This window comes from Cinclus cinclus, chromosome 10 (assembly GCF_963662255.1).
Source record: "Cinclus cinclus chromosome 10, bCinCin1.1, whole genome shotgun sequence".
Classification (NCBI taxonomy): Eukaryota; Metazoa; Chordata; class Aves; order Passeriformes; family Cinclidae; genus Cinclus; species Cinclus cinclus.
In genome coordinates this window covers 11,611,369-11,628,131 of record NC_085055.1, presented here as the reverse complement: position 1 = coordinate 11,628,131, position 16,763 = coordinate 11,611,369, and the positions used below count along the sequence as shown (strand labels likewise).

At 44.2% G+C, this 16,763-nt stretch overlaps 1 protein-coding gene across 2 annotated transcripts in view; it reads left to right on the top strand.

The window, feature by feature from the left end:
* Positions 1 to 16,763, top strand: part of FGF12 (fibroblast growth factor 12) — a 138,395-nt gene that overhangs the window by 73,521 nt on the left and 48,111 nt on the right. The gene's annotated exons all lie outside the window — the stretch shown is intronic.

Genomic DNA, 16,763 nt, shown 5'->3' with positions numbered 1-16,763 from the left:
GTATTTTTAATCTGCTTGCAATGCTATAACTGTTTTGCTACAACTCCTTTAGGGTTGCTGCACTCCTGTTTACATCACTCCAAGGTCAGGGGCTGGAATCAGTAATGCTGCATTCTCTCCCCTAATAGGCTTGAGGTGTTAAACTATTCCTGCCAATGCCATTTCTTTAATTCCTGTTTGATCTCCAGTGGTACTAGCTGATTTGGTCAGAGGTACAGATAGGCCAGGCAAGTATCCTGGACATTTTGCAAACCTTGTAAGAAAGCACACTTGTTGGGGGGTTTTTCCCTAGTTTAGGGAAGCCAGGTCAGTGGAGGGAGAGAGGAATGTCTCCAAAGGCAAAGCATAGCAGGAGAGCAATGTAATGGGCTTTTAATTTCTCTCTAGAGTATGTACTCTTCTTCACTGGCTGTTTGAAGAGGCTCACTGAATGAAGGCATTAACTGGGAGTTAAAAATCTCCTCCTGTCCCCTGACTTTTTCATCAATATGGGAACAAAATGGATACTCAAGGAAGCAGCAGTCCTAAGAAGAGTCAGGGGACAGATTCCTGGAAATAGATTCCTGCCTTGCATTGAAATGTTCCTAAAACACAGCTCCTGGCAGGCACCCTAGCCATGCCATCCTTGTCGCATGTAAACTTGTAAATGCAACTCTTATTAATAACAAAAGTGGTACCTTTTCCCCTGGTGAGATACTGCCTTCTGTGTTGTTCTGTTTGTCAGGTGAGGAGAATGGCACGGTGCATTTCTGTGGCTCTTTGGGGGCAAGTTTCTCATCTGGCATCCTGTTGAGGTTCCTGTATCCCCTGAACTTCCAGCACAGCACCATGGTACAGCTCCTACAGGGAGGGATGGGGCTGTGCACCTTGAATTCATATCTGGAATGAGTTAGATCAGGCTTTGCTGTTCAGGCAAAAGACCTTCAGAGGAAAAAATCAGTAACAGCCTAATCCTGCTTTCCTAGCTTGTCTTATATGATAGCGGCAATACAAATTATAAAAGAGAAGTAAGCTTCAATCAAAATATTCTTCTCTTAGCCTTAGTTGCACTGGATATTTAGGAACATGTAATTGTCCTCCTAATGCCAGCAGGAGGAGCAGGGATGGGCTGTTCCCCTTGTGAGCAGTGGTCTGTCAGTGCTGGGATAAATTATGATCTTCGGTTGAAATTTCATTTTGGAAGAAGATGGGGGGAAAATGCTCCAGAGTTGCTGACTCATCTCATTTTGATACTTCCCCAAAGCAACATTACAGATTCCCATTCTGAAAGACTTATAGAGTGGTTTGTATTGCCTTATCATTCCTAATAAAATCAGAACAAAATGTTTAGATTTTGGTGGAGCATTTTGATCCCACATGATTCCCTTGAAATGTGGAGGGAGAGTAAAACACTATCAGGGAGGGAATGCTGTAAATTGAAGTGAAGACAAGAGTAGAAACCAGAGATGAATCAGTGGAGGCTGCCATCTCCTGCATAGTGTTTGTTTTGCTGTTTTCCTTGAGGCCAGACATGCCTAGCCCTGGATAAGCAGGTAGGCAGAGCCTTTGGAGTAGGTGCTAAGCAGCAGAAGCATTACACAGAGCTTGCCTGTTACTCACCTGTGTGTTGTGTGTGATCAGTTAATCACTGTAGGGGAAATGATGAGGTTAAAGCAGAGCAGTGGATGGCAATACAATGTCTAAGTTGGATTTTGGAGGGGAACTCTAACACATGTCTAGACTGAGGACAGGACAGTGTGCAGTGAAGCCCCTGTTTAGCAGAAATGATATGCAGGTGGAGCATTTATCCCAGCAGGCAAAAACCAAAGGACAATTTTTAAAATGTCCTTCTGGAGAGGTTTTTACAGCAGAAGTCCCTTCCATTGCCATTCCTTTGCATCTTGCTGCCTGGAGGATGCAGGACTGGCTGGTAACTGAGCTCCTCTCTCCACTACCTGGCTAATATATTACCTGGCTTTTCCTAAAACTTTCTGGCCTGCTTTGCTTGTTTCTAACACCATTTATCCCGTGTCTATTTTGACAATAAATTATTATCAAATAATTTGTCTGTTATCTGTTTTCCAGAAGTGAAACCTAGACAAAACTCCAGGATATCCCAAGTTATAGTGGGACTATCATTAACATTTTATTTTGTAGTGGAGGGAAGACAAATATTGCCATTCCTGGGTCCAGGACACTGATAGGAAAAGAAGCAAGGAAAGTTTTGATTGAGGATATGTTTGACTGAGGTCAGGTGTGTGTTAATGAAATTATTTGGATCTCTTTTCTAATAATACCAAACTCAAATACAGAATGGATAAAACTAGGAAATGGTGTGCCTTTGCCAAACATTGACTAAGAGCTCTGGAGGTGAAAGCAGGAGAGAGGATAAAAAAATCCAAGGAAAATCTTTACTGACTGTGTGAATGTAATTATAACTGGGAGCCAAGTGATGGAGAACTTTAAAAATTGGGAACACTGAATAGTAATGCTGTTTGCCAAGGAAAAGGAAACGTGACAAAGTCCCTGGGCTATTTCAAGACAGACTGGCTGAAACAGTGGGGAATGTAGGGTACTATAGCAAAAAGGCCTGGATGGGAACCTGAACTATCCCTGCTTTGCTGTTAAGGGGTAATGTCCTGACTAAGAATCTACAAAACAAAAATAATTTTATTGAATTCTCTGGATCATGGGAGCTCAGTTCAGGTACTATAGACTTCTGTTACCATGGATCCCAAGATATAGGGCTGGCTTCAGGAACCTCCTGAAATTGTTGAAGTAGATGTGCAAAGCAAGAGCTACGAACCTGGCCTGAAGCATGTGCATGCAATTCAGTGAAGTGCTAGAATTGCACCTTGGTGCTTTTGTGAATCTGTGTTCCGTGGTCAGGGACAGGGCTGGACAGGCAGGACACAGGCTGTGGGGAATACCAGTCTCTTCCAAATGCTTCTTTTGGCATCTTTCTGAATGAGACACTCCATGCTGCAAGGAAAACTTCAAATCTTCCCATCTTCTCTTGCAGTGTATCCATCCTTGAAAGGGAGCATGGGGTGGAAGGGGTCTGCGTGTGCTGCTGTCCCTGCTGTGATGTGTTGTGAGGTGCTGTGTGTTGACAGTGTGCTGGGCTCTGCAGAGACACAGGATGGCCAGCGGGGCTGTGCCAGCAGCCTGTGAGCTGTGTTGGAGCAGGGAGGAGCTCAGGGGCACCTTGCCAGCAGCGTTGCCCAAAGGCAGCCTGGCAGCAGAGCAGGCAGGCAGGACACAGCTCTGGATCGGCTCCAGGGCCTCCTGAGCCTTGCCTGGTCCTTGCAGCTGGCCTCATGGCATCTGAGGTGTGCCAGAGCAGCACTGCAAAGGCTTGTCCTGTGCATGCTGGCCCTGTCACAGGGCTCGGAGGGCACTGGAAAAGCAGCCTCCAGCAGAGGCAGAGCCTGTCCTGCTCACCCACCACAGCCACTGCCACGGGGACTGACTTCTTAAAAAATATGCCCATCCCTCCTGGGAGACTAAAAATGTCAGCCTTGAGGGAAAATGACTGTGTCAGGTCTGCTGGTTGTTTATTTCTAGGGCATTAAATTACATCAGTCAGCTTGTAAATTTTGAATTAATTAATACCTGCTGTAACACCTGGGGATTTTTTGATGTTTTGCCTCTGGAATGGTTCTGGGGTGAGGCCCACAGGGCTTTGAGATTATGCCATCCAACACCATGGGGACAGGCACACTCAGAAGTCCTTGGTTCTTCAGGGCAGAAAGATGACACAAGACAGTAATTATTACAATAGAGGCATTGCTTCACCCTGGACCTTCTGCAGAGCAGGTCGATTCAGCAATCATCCCAAAGCCTCTGCAGCCAATTAGTTTAACCAACTTCCTGCAGAGCAGATTGTTTCACACATTAACCTTAATGTGAGCTCAAACACATACAAAGTTCATTCATCCCACCAGCTGGTCCTTGTCCTGTCCTGGAAGTTGTGACAGTGCAAGGTAGCCAGCAATGCACTGTGCTTGCACATTCCTGTGGTTGCTGTCAGTAATTCTCATCAGCCTGTGGGCTCAGGACCCCTTCAGAGAAGTGTGTAGTGACCTGATGGCCACCAGCCCCACACAGTGGTGCAGGGCAGGAGGGAGTAGAGGATATAGTAGAGGGTGTAATCGTAAACGCAGGATTATGAGAAGTTTGGGATTTTGAGAATTCCAGTACTAAAGTCAATGCGTCTTTTGTATCATGAACAGAAGGAGAAAATCCTCACTTAGCTGGAGGCTGAGCCCAGACAGGATGATTCAGAGCAGAATTTGGTCTTGTAGCTTGATCCTTCTTTACCAAACTTAAATGAAGCACTCTCTGCTGCACCAGCAGTTGTTTTCAGACTGCTTGCAGGACTGGAGAACCAAGTAATCATAGTTGGACTGGTACCCATTAGGCCCTTTATGGTGTATCATCACCTTTCTGCCTGCAATTAGGTTACATGCTTAATCTTTTGTGACTAATTTCATTTGCTTGCAGCAGTTTTGCTGTTCTTTAGTTACACTTCCCAAGCTTCTGCTGCTCACCTTAGTTCTGCCATCCTTTCTCCTGTTCTTTAACCACTTCTTACTCTCACATCAGTGTGTTTTGGACAACATACCCAAACCAGCAGATTTATCTTAGCAGATGCAAACTGCATATTCTTATGCCTGTGGCCTTCTCAATAGCTTTTGCTGGATTAACAAAGGGACCTTCTTCACTGCTGATGAACTGGGGATTGCGTACTCTGTTCTGTGGAGGTGGCTACTCTTCTGTGGAAAAGCTTGAGGAGCCCTGAAATGTTTAAAGGAGGTTTAATAGTTCCTCTGTGAAATCAATAAATCCCACACACACCAGTCACAGGTTAATACAGTGTTTCAGTGTCTCAACCATTGAGAAGGCAGTAAAGAGGCTATGAATTTCCCTTGCCACCTCCCACATACTGATGGTATCTGAGGTGCAGGAGAGCTGTGCTTTGGGAGCAGTAGTAGCCTTTCCTGCAGCTCTTCCCTGTAGGTTAGGGGGTTGCAGAAGGCTGAAAGTATTTTGGTATTCACAACATGCTCCCTAATCCTCCAAATACATACCTATGCACCAGCCCCGTGCTAAAAGCTTTCTGAAATGTGAGCAACCTCTTGACGTAAATTAGACGTGGCACAATGGTAGTGTTTCTGTCTCCTCACCACTTTCCTCCTGAGAAGACTAAAGGATTTCCTTCTCTTTATAAGACATTCCTTGGTCAGCTGCTGAAGGCTGCACATCAAATACATTATTGATAACAGCCCTTGGAAGTTGTATGCACACCCTACGGACTCCCAGCTGCTGTCTGAAACACTGCAGAGGAATCACTGCAGCTGGACAAAGATTATCTGCTTCTTTCTAAAGCCCCTGAGATAGAAATCAGTATGAATCTCCTGCACAGCCTTTTCTCTCCCACCTCTAAATCATTGTAAGCCTGAAATAGAAGAAAATAGAACCTCGGGGATTTTGAACAAAAGTTGAGTGAGGAGGCACCAAGAAAGATAATATCCAACTTTCTAGGCTTGTGCAGAGTGAGCTGAGGGTAGAGATTTAGCCCACTTCTGACATTCCCTCAAGCACAGTGGCTATGCTGGGCTGTTGATTCCCACAGCAGGAATCTGAAGCAAGCAGGGGTTGAGAAGGGCAGTTTTTGGTATTCCTGCTCGGTGTTTGACGCCCATGCACTCATGCCCAGACATACCTTTAAAGTGACTTTCCTGCTTCTGGTGGCTTTAGTCTCCACATTGTCCCATATTTCTCTAAGGTGATTCATGTGCACTGCAGAGAGGTTCCCCCTTTCCTCCAGAGGCTGGATAATTGCTGGTGGTGGTGGAGCTGGGGCAGCTGATGGGTTCTGAACAGTGGACTGTACTGTGAGAGAGCCATCACCCACTGCAGCCGGTGCCTGCAGTCTGTTCCCTGCAGCCCACTCCTCTGTACTGTGTCTATTCTCTGACAGTTAGGTGGCTGCACAGAGCCCCTTCCTTCCCAACAGGGCAGAACACACTGCTGGAAGAAAGACTTTTGCCAGGGATCCAACCAGCTTAGAAGAGTGCTGTGCACATGTGCAACTGCTGGGTTCCATAATATTGGTTGTTGCCCTCCTAGTTTTTAGGAGAAAAAGTCTCACAGCTGTTACACTGGCTTGTCCAAAGCACCTTCTGTCTTCTTGCACCTCTAACTACTGCTCTGAGCATTTTGGCTGGACAAAGCTCTGTTCCTCCTTGATTTTCCTGGCATGCTGCAGAAACTGTCACTGAACAACACTGGCTATGCTGTCCTTAGAGATATCCTGTGTCTCTTTTTACATGCTGCTTGTTTGTCTTCATAGAGGCTCGCCACAGTCTTGTCCACAGGAGATGCCTGTGGATGTCCTGTGAGTTGCTGATAATTTTCCACTCAAACTGGGAAACTTCATCACGTGAAGTGATATGTCCAGTGTCTTTCATGGAGACTGAATTAGACCTTCTGTTCTCCCTGATCCTAATACTTTGCCTTAATCACAAGCTTCCCTTTGTATCACTGATTATTTAGGGAACTGGTGCATCAGCAGCAGCACAACTTGTTTGTGTAGTATTTTGTGTCTGAGCAAATCAGTTTGCTTTCGAAGCTGTGCACTGTGTAGGCTGGGATTGCTTTTCCCTCTGTCTTCCCGTTGCATTTCTTTTCTGGCTCCTCAGCATTTATGTCCCTAGCAATCATCACTGAGGATAATGGGAGCAGGCAAAAGAACCACAGGAGAGTTGTCCTTTGCCAGCCATCTTCCCTTGCACATCTTAATACCATATGTCAAGTGCAGTTGCTCAGGGCTCCACAGATATCTCTTTCTCAGCCGCCCGAGGAGCTGGGGCTGTTTACAGTGTCAGCTTCACAAGATGGCAGGTGAAGAATTAGGAGCTGCTCCTCAGAAGCTCAGAGTTGCAGCAGTGCTCAGGAAAGCAACACTTGGTAAGTGCTGATGGCCCCAGGAGCTGAACAGCCGGATCTTGTAAGAAAACTGCAGTAACAAAAGCAGGCATAGGTTTTCAGATAGCGTAAAGCCCTGCTTTCAGAGGTATTGAGCACCCAGTACATCCCCTTGCTCTCAGTGAGATGAACGTAAGGGTTGCCCTTGTAGGTGCATTTAACTCAATGTCCACCTCCAGTATGTGCCACTCAGTGACAGCTGGAAGAAACCAGTAACAGAGACAGTAGCAGAGTGAGCTCTCTGACCAATGAGAAAACATCTTGGACTGTGCAGAAATACTTGATTTTTCAGAGCTAGGTCAAGTTCCAAAAAACATCCAGGTGGATTGCTGGGCAGTCTGTCTGGAATTCAGAGAGCTTCAGTAGTGCTTTACAGTGCTGGTATAGTGCCATGCACTGTGTCATCCCCTCTCCAGGGCATCTCATGACATCCAGGCATGACCAGAGACTTAATAAGAACTATGGGACAGCTATGTACTGGTGGTTTTGCTTGGAGGTAGACTGGGTGGGACTCAACAGAAAATAGTATTCCATAGTAACCCTATTCCATAGGGTGTTTTTTAGTGGTGGAATTATGACTGTAAAGCATCACATATCAAGGCAATCAATGGTGGAAGGAGCAGTACAATACTGAGGGATGTATTTTAGTGTCTGCTGTCACTACCACTGGGTTATACCTAGATCAAATCAACTGGTATTCGTAGTATTCATTTTGCAAACTGAGATGAGTGTGTTTATTCCAGCATCCCTGAGACTTCTGCTCAGTCTTTGGGTAATGTCCAGTGAATGGATGCATGCTCATGTCACTGCATGTATGGAAGACCAATTCCTTTTTGAGGCATTGGAGTACGAATTTTTGATTAATGTTCTTTGTTAATAGTGGTTATGATTTTGCTGAAAAAAATGGTAATTCATTAGAAATAGTGACTGTTTTGGAAACTGGAATCATTGTGTCTTTCTGGGATGTAATAGCAAGACTGGCTTGTGTACCAGAAAGTTAAAAAAAAAATGAATTCCAGAAAAGGAGAGAATTATCCAGCTTTTCCCCAAGAATGGAGAGGTGTAGAAAAGAAAAGGGTGCCTGTTGGCCACACTTACCTTTGATCTGCATCCCCTTCATGGCAAAGCACCCAGGCTCCCATAGCCTCAGCTTCTTGCATGGCACAGGCTAATTTTAGGCAGTTTGTAAAGTACTTCTGCATCCCCATAAAAGCATTTTCCTCTGGATTCTGAGTGTGAATGTCTCAAACTTCCACTGTGCAACAGTCTCTAATTTTGTTAGGAGCTCTGAGAGACAATTTATTAAAGGTTTAGTGAAGTATTTTAGTTTTCTTGCATCTCCAGGAGTTTTGTGCAAAGAAGGTCTTTGTGAAACTTTATTATTCAAATGTGGAGGGATGGAAGGAAATCAATTTCCTTCTTCAAAACTGCATTTTTTCACCTACTCTATTTGCTTATCACTCTCTGCCTTGCCAGGATTATTCTAATCAGATTTCACATATTAAAAAATAATAACATAAAATAATTCTCCTCTTTCAAGTTTTTGTGAGGCTTAAGTAAATTAAGGCATTGATCAGATTCTGCTCACTGTTGAAGCTGTGGATACAATGGAGGGTACCTGTTGTGGCTGGGGACTGTGTCTGATGTGCTTTTTTATCTTCAGAGCGAGGCCAGAAGGAAGGATTGAAATCAGACTCATCCCTAGGGTTTATTTGGTTGAACTTGCATTTCAGGTAGCAGCTGGGATGTGGACCTGCAAGGCACATGGCCACAGACCAGCCCAGAGGGGGCAAATAGCAGAGAAGGGATGCCTGTGTGGCTGCAGGAAGCTGCTCCAGCAGCCAGGCTGTTTTTCACCACCACCTCTTGCACTGAGCTGCTGCAAAGGGTGCCAAGCTTCCAAATTGCTCCAGTGGCTTTGCAAGTCTGTCCTCAGCCTAATGCATCAAAATGCCAGCCTGTAGCAAGGCCAGTACAGCTTCTCTGCATACAGCTTATTTCTGATTTGGCAGCTGTTTGGGAACCTTATTTGCTGCTCATGTCAAGACTGATAGCACTCCTGTGGGTGCTGTGACCTTGAGCATCCTTTCATTCTTCCTCAGTAAGCTCATTATGAGCTCCTAAATCGTCATCAGGGATTTGCCATGAACTAAAATGAAAGTGTGTTTCTGTAAATACTGCCACAATGAAGTACATGCACCTCTCAGCATGAGGTCTGGGCTTATGGGCTTGGTGGAGAAAGGCCACTCTGATACTGATTCTGGCCCCTTGTATGATAATCTGTGTTTTTGTTGAGATTGACAAAGAATGACTCCATATTCCATAGGTCCATAAGGAATCTTCTTGATACTGGTAAAAAGGTGTGGATGGGTGCTCATACTCAGTCCAGAAGATAATACACAGGCTCCTGACAGCAGAAGGTTTTTTTTTAAAGTCCCAGGCACACAAAGCTTGGTACTGCTTAGTAATAAAACACGCCTGCAGTCAACATTTTTTTTAAAAAAAATGTTGCATCCCTCTTTGCAGATGGGAGTTTTGTACTTTGGGTGCTATTAGGACAATTTGTAGGGTTCAGCTCCATGCTCTCACAGAACTGCCTTGCCTTGACTCGATGATTCAGTTCAGCTGTCTAAACCTGGACATTCCTCTCCCTCTGCAATGTGCCAGCATCCCCTGCCTGGCTTCCACAAGACTGTAGATCTCCCTTAGGACCCGTGTCCTACATGCCAGCCCTGGGCATGTCTTGCATGCACCAGGACATCTTAGATGGCACTGGAAACCTATGCTGAGGTAACCAGATCGAGCCCTTAATCTCTCTCTGCCTCAGCTGCTCATCTATATGGTGGAGATAAGATTGCTTTCTTACTCCCACGGTGACAGTGTGCAGATAAGCGTGCTGGTGACTGACAGGCACTCGGATGCTGTGCTAAGGGCACTGTGTAACAGCTTGAGTAGATAAGAGAGTGACTACATGACAGCGTGAGGTTTTTTTGCGGTGTTCTTTACCTCAGAAGATTTTCTCCTTCACATGTCCTTTTCCTATTGGGTTGTTAGTGCTATGAGAGAGATGAGCTCACATGAGCCTCACACCTGAAGCCTTCCAGGGTTGATGTCGCTCCAGACCTAGCTAGGCTTCGCTCTGAGTTCAGCCATCCTGCTCCTGTTTGCCCTATTTGCCCCACACTGTTCAACCAAATAAGTGTTCCAATACCTCAGCAGTGTTTGGATGCAGCTTCTGCTTGGGATAGAGCTACTATTCATTAAAAAAAGGCAAAAAGAAGCCCTTGATTTTCAGGTTTGTCACGTTGCAATGATGCAGGGAAGTAGGGAAATCACTGTCTGACTTCAAAATGGAATAAATTGGCCTGACACTACCTGAAAGAATAAACCCAGGAGCTAGATACCATATTTTTCAGCTAAATCACTGTTCTGACACCTAGTTACTTCATTACCAATGGTGCTGTAAATACTTGCAGCTCCCTGTGGTTTCAGTGGGATTTCAAAGTAATCACCAGCCCTGCAGTTCTTCCCCCTTTTATTTACAGACTTCAAAAGCTCAGTTTTGTGCTCATCATTTAGGACTCTCTTTCTTATCATCTGTTTGGAGACTGTCTGAAAGAAATTTTCTATAACCAGGAGATCTTTTCAACGTTTTCTCTAAAGGCAGTGAAAACTGGAAGTCTCTGGAACATAAGAGACCAAGACAGTCAAGCTGTAAGACCCCATTTAAATCTGTGGCAGGGTATGAGCTCATCTCTATCCTAGGGCCTTCCCTGGGAAAGACCAAACCATAATCCTCTGCAGCAGAGGACTGATGCTCAGCAGGGGTAGTGGGTGCATTGAGGGCAGCAGGGCGAAGCTGTGAAGAGCTGTGTGCTCTGCAACAAAAGCTTCAGCCACGCACTTCTCAGAGGAGCCTGTGCATCTTTCCAAAGACCCTGCAAGAGAGTCTGCAGTATGCACTTCTTAGGCCATCATGTCCTTGTATTTATCTTCACTTTCACAGTGTCCCCTTTCTTTGTGCCTGTAGTCATCAATCGTATCTTCAAATACTTGGCTATAACCTGTTCACAGTAGTGTCACTTCAGATTGTAAAATACTTTATGGTTAACAGTTTCACAGTTTCTGTGAACGTGGATGTAATTATCAATGATGGACTTTACCTCCTGCAGCTTTTGAATCCTGAGTCATTGAAAGCTGCATGAAGTGAGCAAAAGCTGGCAGGCATTCTGAGTCTATTTTAAAGTTGGTGGCTTTGCATAGATTCTCCATTCACTTCTATTCTTAGGATTTTTTACTGAAAAAACACCTAAAGGAAGGCTGCAGTGGCCATTGCTGTATTTCCATGCATTCCTAGCACTGGGGAGCCAGGAGCTGTTTATATCCATCTTGTTCAAGCTAGTTATCTCTGGGGCTGGTTCAGTGGCCTTACACAGTAACTAAGTCAGAAAGGACACCAGCATATCCCTAATTCAACAGGAAATCTTGTATCTGCAGTTACTCCTCTGGTCAAGTTCTTGGCTGAACTGAAGAAGTGTTTTTCTTCAGAAGATCGTGGGGGACTAGCTTTTGATCTGGACCTCAGGGCACCTCTTGTGCTCTGCAAAACTTGGCAGCATCCATGTAGTGAAAATATCCCTCCCTGCATCTTTCTAACTCATCTCTCTGTAGGAGCCATCTGTCTGTCTAATCTTCCCAGGGCTAACGGATGGTTGTGCTTAAGAGTTTGACCATCCAAATAGAGTCCTCGAGTGATGGAGCCAATGATGCAATGATTGCTGGTGTGTGGTGATCTCTGTGCAGCCTGGCTACAGCTGCTCCCTTGCTTTCTTTCCACCACTTAAATCTGTAGTGTAATTTTTAAAACTGCCGTCAGAGATGACCCTAATCTTGTGGTTCTAATGCAAATACTGACCACACTTCCTTTGAAAAATGTTTGGAGGAAGGAAGGAGGAATAGCTCAGAGGAACTACATTGTCATCTGTACAAAGATAAATCCACACTGAGTAGGACAAAGACGTATTTCCATACTCAGAATGTTTAATTGCATAGCAAGTACAGTGTGCATGCTTGGTAGGTAAATTGTAACACTCTGAGGCTGTCATAACAAAAATGTTGAGGGCATAAACCAGATTTAAGTATTTGAAAAAGTGGGCTTACATATAACTCTTGCCCATTCAGATAAATCAGCTAATGTATGAATAGCCTTGACTCCTCAAAATACTCATATTCAGAGAAAAATAAAGATTTAGAAGCAATTATTTTGGTAAATAGGGGGATTAATCACAAATCCAATAAAAATGTGTGGTTTCTGTTTCCCCTTCTACAGTCTATTTTGGTTTGAAAGCATCTGAAATGATGCTATTTCCTGATTAGATACCTTTTTAAACATTTCCTACCGGTCATTTTCAGTTTTTTTAATACCCATTTCTTTTCTGTTTTTTCGGTAATGAAAGCCACTGAATAGTTCTTTAGTGTGCGGCTGCAGAGTTAGCAGAAAATCTCTGTCCAGACTGCAAAAGAGGACTTACTTAACCTGGTCTTTAGATTACAGTGAATAAGTGAGAAGGAGAAATGTGTTTCTGGGTGTTTTCAGCCTTCAGCAATTCAATGACCATGCCCTTTTAAACCTCAGCTAAATGAAATACATACTCCTAATAAAGTTCTGCCATTCAATTATTTTTCATGTTTTCTTGGGATTTTTTTTTTTTTTTTTTTAGATTGCCTTCATTGCCCAGACAAATGGTACCTTCATAGCTTTGTTAGTCTGCCCCTTTTCTGCTGAGGTTATCCCATCCCAGATGTATTTGAGAAAGCAGTTGCAGGATGGAAAGTGTGACTGAACCATCCTGTTCTGTGGAAAGCAAGCTGTGAGGCCCCTGTCAAACTTGGTTGAGTCATTTTTACCTGGAGCAATATTTTAATGAAGCAGTTGGGCCAGGACTGGAGGGTTTTCATCCATCCTGTAAGGAGGATGGTGTATTCTGAGTGACTGCTTGTCTTCTCACAACAGTTTGGAAGGGACCTGCAAGGTTTCATGTGATGTGACAGAGCAGAGCAAATAGGGAACTAATTAGGTCTAGGCACATAGTGGGGCAAAGCAGGTCCTAGAGGCAGTGAAGATGTCATAAAGGTTGGTTTGCAGAGAAGAGAGAGAAGGAGATGAGTTCAAGCATAGAGGTGAGTTCTTGGAAGCACAGCCCCACTGAGAAGTCTCAGAAGAGGGTGAACCTCGCTGAGTATCTCTGACAACATTTTCTTGGAGAGTATTAGCAGATTTAAAACACAGAACAAATTATTCCTCACATAGTAAGTGATGGCTGTAAAGGATACCACAGATTTCTGGAGATTCAGGGCTGTCAGCAGTGTTAAACTTTTCACCAGTATAGCCAGCACTGATCTCTACCAGCAACAAAATACTCATCTAGGTGGACCCCTGGCAGAAGGAAACCTATGTTCAAGAAGGTGGAGGAGCAGTGAGGTAGAAAAAGTCTTTGGGAGACCTGAGTATTTACTTTGAATCATGGTGAAAAGTCATTGCTCTCCTGCCTTAGCTATTGAACTCTCTTTCCTATCTCATCATGTTTCATGCAGTCTTTTCTCTCAATGTCATATGTACTGGGGCATTAGCCCAGTAGTCTAGGAAACAATGGGGCAAACTTTATGGGCAGAACTGGATTTTTCAGCTGGCTCCAGATCTGGAGGCAGTGGGCCCAAATTAAACATAGGAGATGCTGTCTGAACTCCAGGAAATGTTATTTTAATGTAGGAGTGGCTGAGCATAGGCACAGGTTGCCCAGTGAGTTGTGGAGTTTCCCTTGGAGGGATTTCCTCCCTCTTTGATACCTGGAATCTGTGGTATGTTTCAGTGGTCTCTGCAGATGTCTCTGGAGATGGTTTGGAAGACTCAGCTGAAGTGGCTTCCTGGCTCTGGAAGCTAGAGGACCGCAGAGCAGAATAAAGCCATCCAATGTCTTTAGATGTCTTTAAAGTGCAAATGCAAATATATTGCTGAGATTAGACCTGGGGAAAGAATGCAGCAACAAGCAACCTGCTGCAGTAAGCTAGTGCATAAATATTACAGCAGAAAAGTTCAGAGCCATCTGCAAAGACCACTAAAACTTACCAGGGAAACCAGAAATCAAAAAAGAGAGGTAATAATCAGTCTTCAGTGTCTCAAGAGCATACAGGCCTCTTTCCGCATTATGCTACGTGAATGTCTTTTGTATTGCAGTATCAGACTTTAGGTGATTTAAAACAAGAGGGAAGCACAGCAGTTTTAATAAAGCACTCGGATATAGACTGGAGCTATTAACTTGCTGGAAGTCCTGGTTGTTTTGAAGGAACAATCTGGTTGCCATTAAAAAAACAACAATAAAAAAATCTACCCCCTAAAATTTTGCATGCTTGCATTGGTGTTAATAATTTCCTTTGTAAGAAATAGGAGGAAAGGGACAGGAAGGACAGAGAAGACTTGGGCATGAGAAAGTGAGTTGTGGAAGAGATCCATTATGTCACGCAAAACCTGTCACCTCCATGTCTAGATTCCTCTCCGTCCAGCTCAATACCACCCTAATAAATCTCCACCTCTTGGCTGATGTCTGCATCCAGGATATGTTATCAGTCACTGCTGACATGGACTATTAGTCATTATTGCCAGTATAGAAATTCAGTCTGAACAGGCTGGATGGGAGAGAAACCAACTTCTTTGTTCTAAGAAACATTTGCTGCCAGGGATGTGTGATCTAGGAGTTAGTACAGCTGCCTGTTGCCCAATGCTGTCCATGCAGCATTCCCTTTTCTTAGACAATACTTGCTGTTTTAATGAGTAACATGTTCCTTTGTGCACTGCTTCCCTTGGTGTGCACCAGCCCTCCTCCCAGACACTCCAGAAGCTCTGAGAAGGTCCTGCAATCATCAGTAATAAAAATGCTGCCACTTAATTTGCACTCTCATTTCAGAACGAGCTGGTAACATTCCCGATGATCTGCCTTTAAAGGGAGCTCATTTGTTGCTCTTACTCAGTGAGAAGGGAGAGAGATTGTCTTGTTCCATTTGGAAACTGCAGTGTTAATTAAAAGGTTTCCAGAAACCATCTGTAAGTTTTTATTACAACTTGAGGTTTGTTCCCACTTGTTCCTGTAGTTGGGGGGGGAGCAGGGGTCACAGACTAAGGGCTTGCAGTTGTTTTTCTGTTTACAGACTAGTGATCATATACACAGAATAAATTATAAAAGGCAGTAGTGCTTTCTCCCTGCTTTTCCTCTGACAGGTTGCCCCAGTCACCCAAGTTCTCTGTATGGTGTTGCCTCTTGTTTTGTATCTGGCATTTTTGCTACTCTTAAGTTTTTTCAGCAGAATTCCTCCAGACGTGCTGTCATGGATTGTTCCAAGCCACAGTCCAACAGGACAGAAGGTGCCTGAGTTAGCTTCAGCAGTGAAATTATACAGCAGAAGGCATTATTAAAAGTGGATCTTTTGTCCAATAAATCCTCCTTTATGACTCAGAGTTTGGAAGGAATTCAGAGAAGGGCCACAGAAACAATTCTGGGTTGAGTTAGAGGGGATATGTTAAGAGATGCAAAGATACTGGCATTTGTTAAGGGAGAAAATTGAGCATGTAACATGCTGTACTGGTTAAGAAGGGGGATGTTTTCAGGAAAGCAGCAATGAACATAAAACACTGCAAATTACGTAGGAAGTTCCAACCTGGTAATGGAAGTGCACTGGTTCAGTGACTTTAGCTGGACAATGGAGCTTTCCAGGTGTGCAGTGAATATAAATACAGGTATGTGATGGAAATCACTGTCCTTACAGTGCTAGGGATGTGTCCCTTTTACCAGGCCCTTAACCAAGGGTGGGAAGACAGGGGTTAGTAGTGCCCTCTCTTTTTATACCCCTGTAAAAGGGACATTTTTGATGTGACAGAAGAAAAAGCCCCCTCCTTTGCAAAGAACAAGTAATTTGGAAGCTGGAGAAAGCTTCTGTTTTCCACTGAGTGTGTGTTAATTAACTGTCTGTCTCACAAATTAATGATTAGTAGAATGTGCTTAAGTAAAATGCCCTGAAGCTTCTTAAGCATCTTCTCTGGAAAAAGAAGTTGGGATTTGCTGTAAAGTCCAGTCACAGGTCTAAGGAGAGCCTGCAGCAATCCTGCAAGAAGGCTTCTGGCAGCATTTCCTCCATCCTAGTTCCTTTCTCTGATCTCTTGGCAGCTTTTCATTTCAGTAATGACAGTATTCTTTTAACCCAGCTTTTGTACCTGTTGGGCTTTCCTGGAAGCACCATCTCTGGTTTGTGCTGCATATATTCTAGTCTGCTGGATTTTGGATTAATTGTGGATGTCTAAGATAGGTGCATCTGATCTCAAAATCTACTAGTTAAAGGAGCTTCTAGATGTCTGGCTCTTAGGTGATGTTTATGTTTTCCAAGCTCATTAGAGGAACAATATGTGCTGTATTCCTGATTTTTGACTCTTGGGCTCCACTGTGGGAGGGAGAGGATTGTGGTTATTTTCCTTTTGCTCTGTTCAGGGCTGAAGGTCATGAGCAGCTCGTTGTGCCTGCTCTGGGTGTAGGCTCTGTGGCCTCCATTTATTAGGTTTTTTTACTCTTCCCCTCAGTTGCTGCCTGTTACTTGCCTCCCGTGCCACTTCTTTTCTTGGGAAAGCATCATGGTGCTTGAGGCAGCAGTGACTGCTCTGTATTCACCCCCTGCTCCTCTGTGGGGGACAGGGCTTCTTCTCTGTTTAGGGCACATGGGACCCTGAAAAAAAGTGGCAGGGACATGCA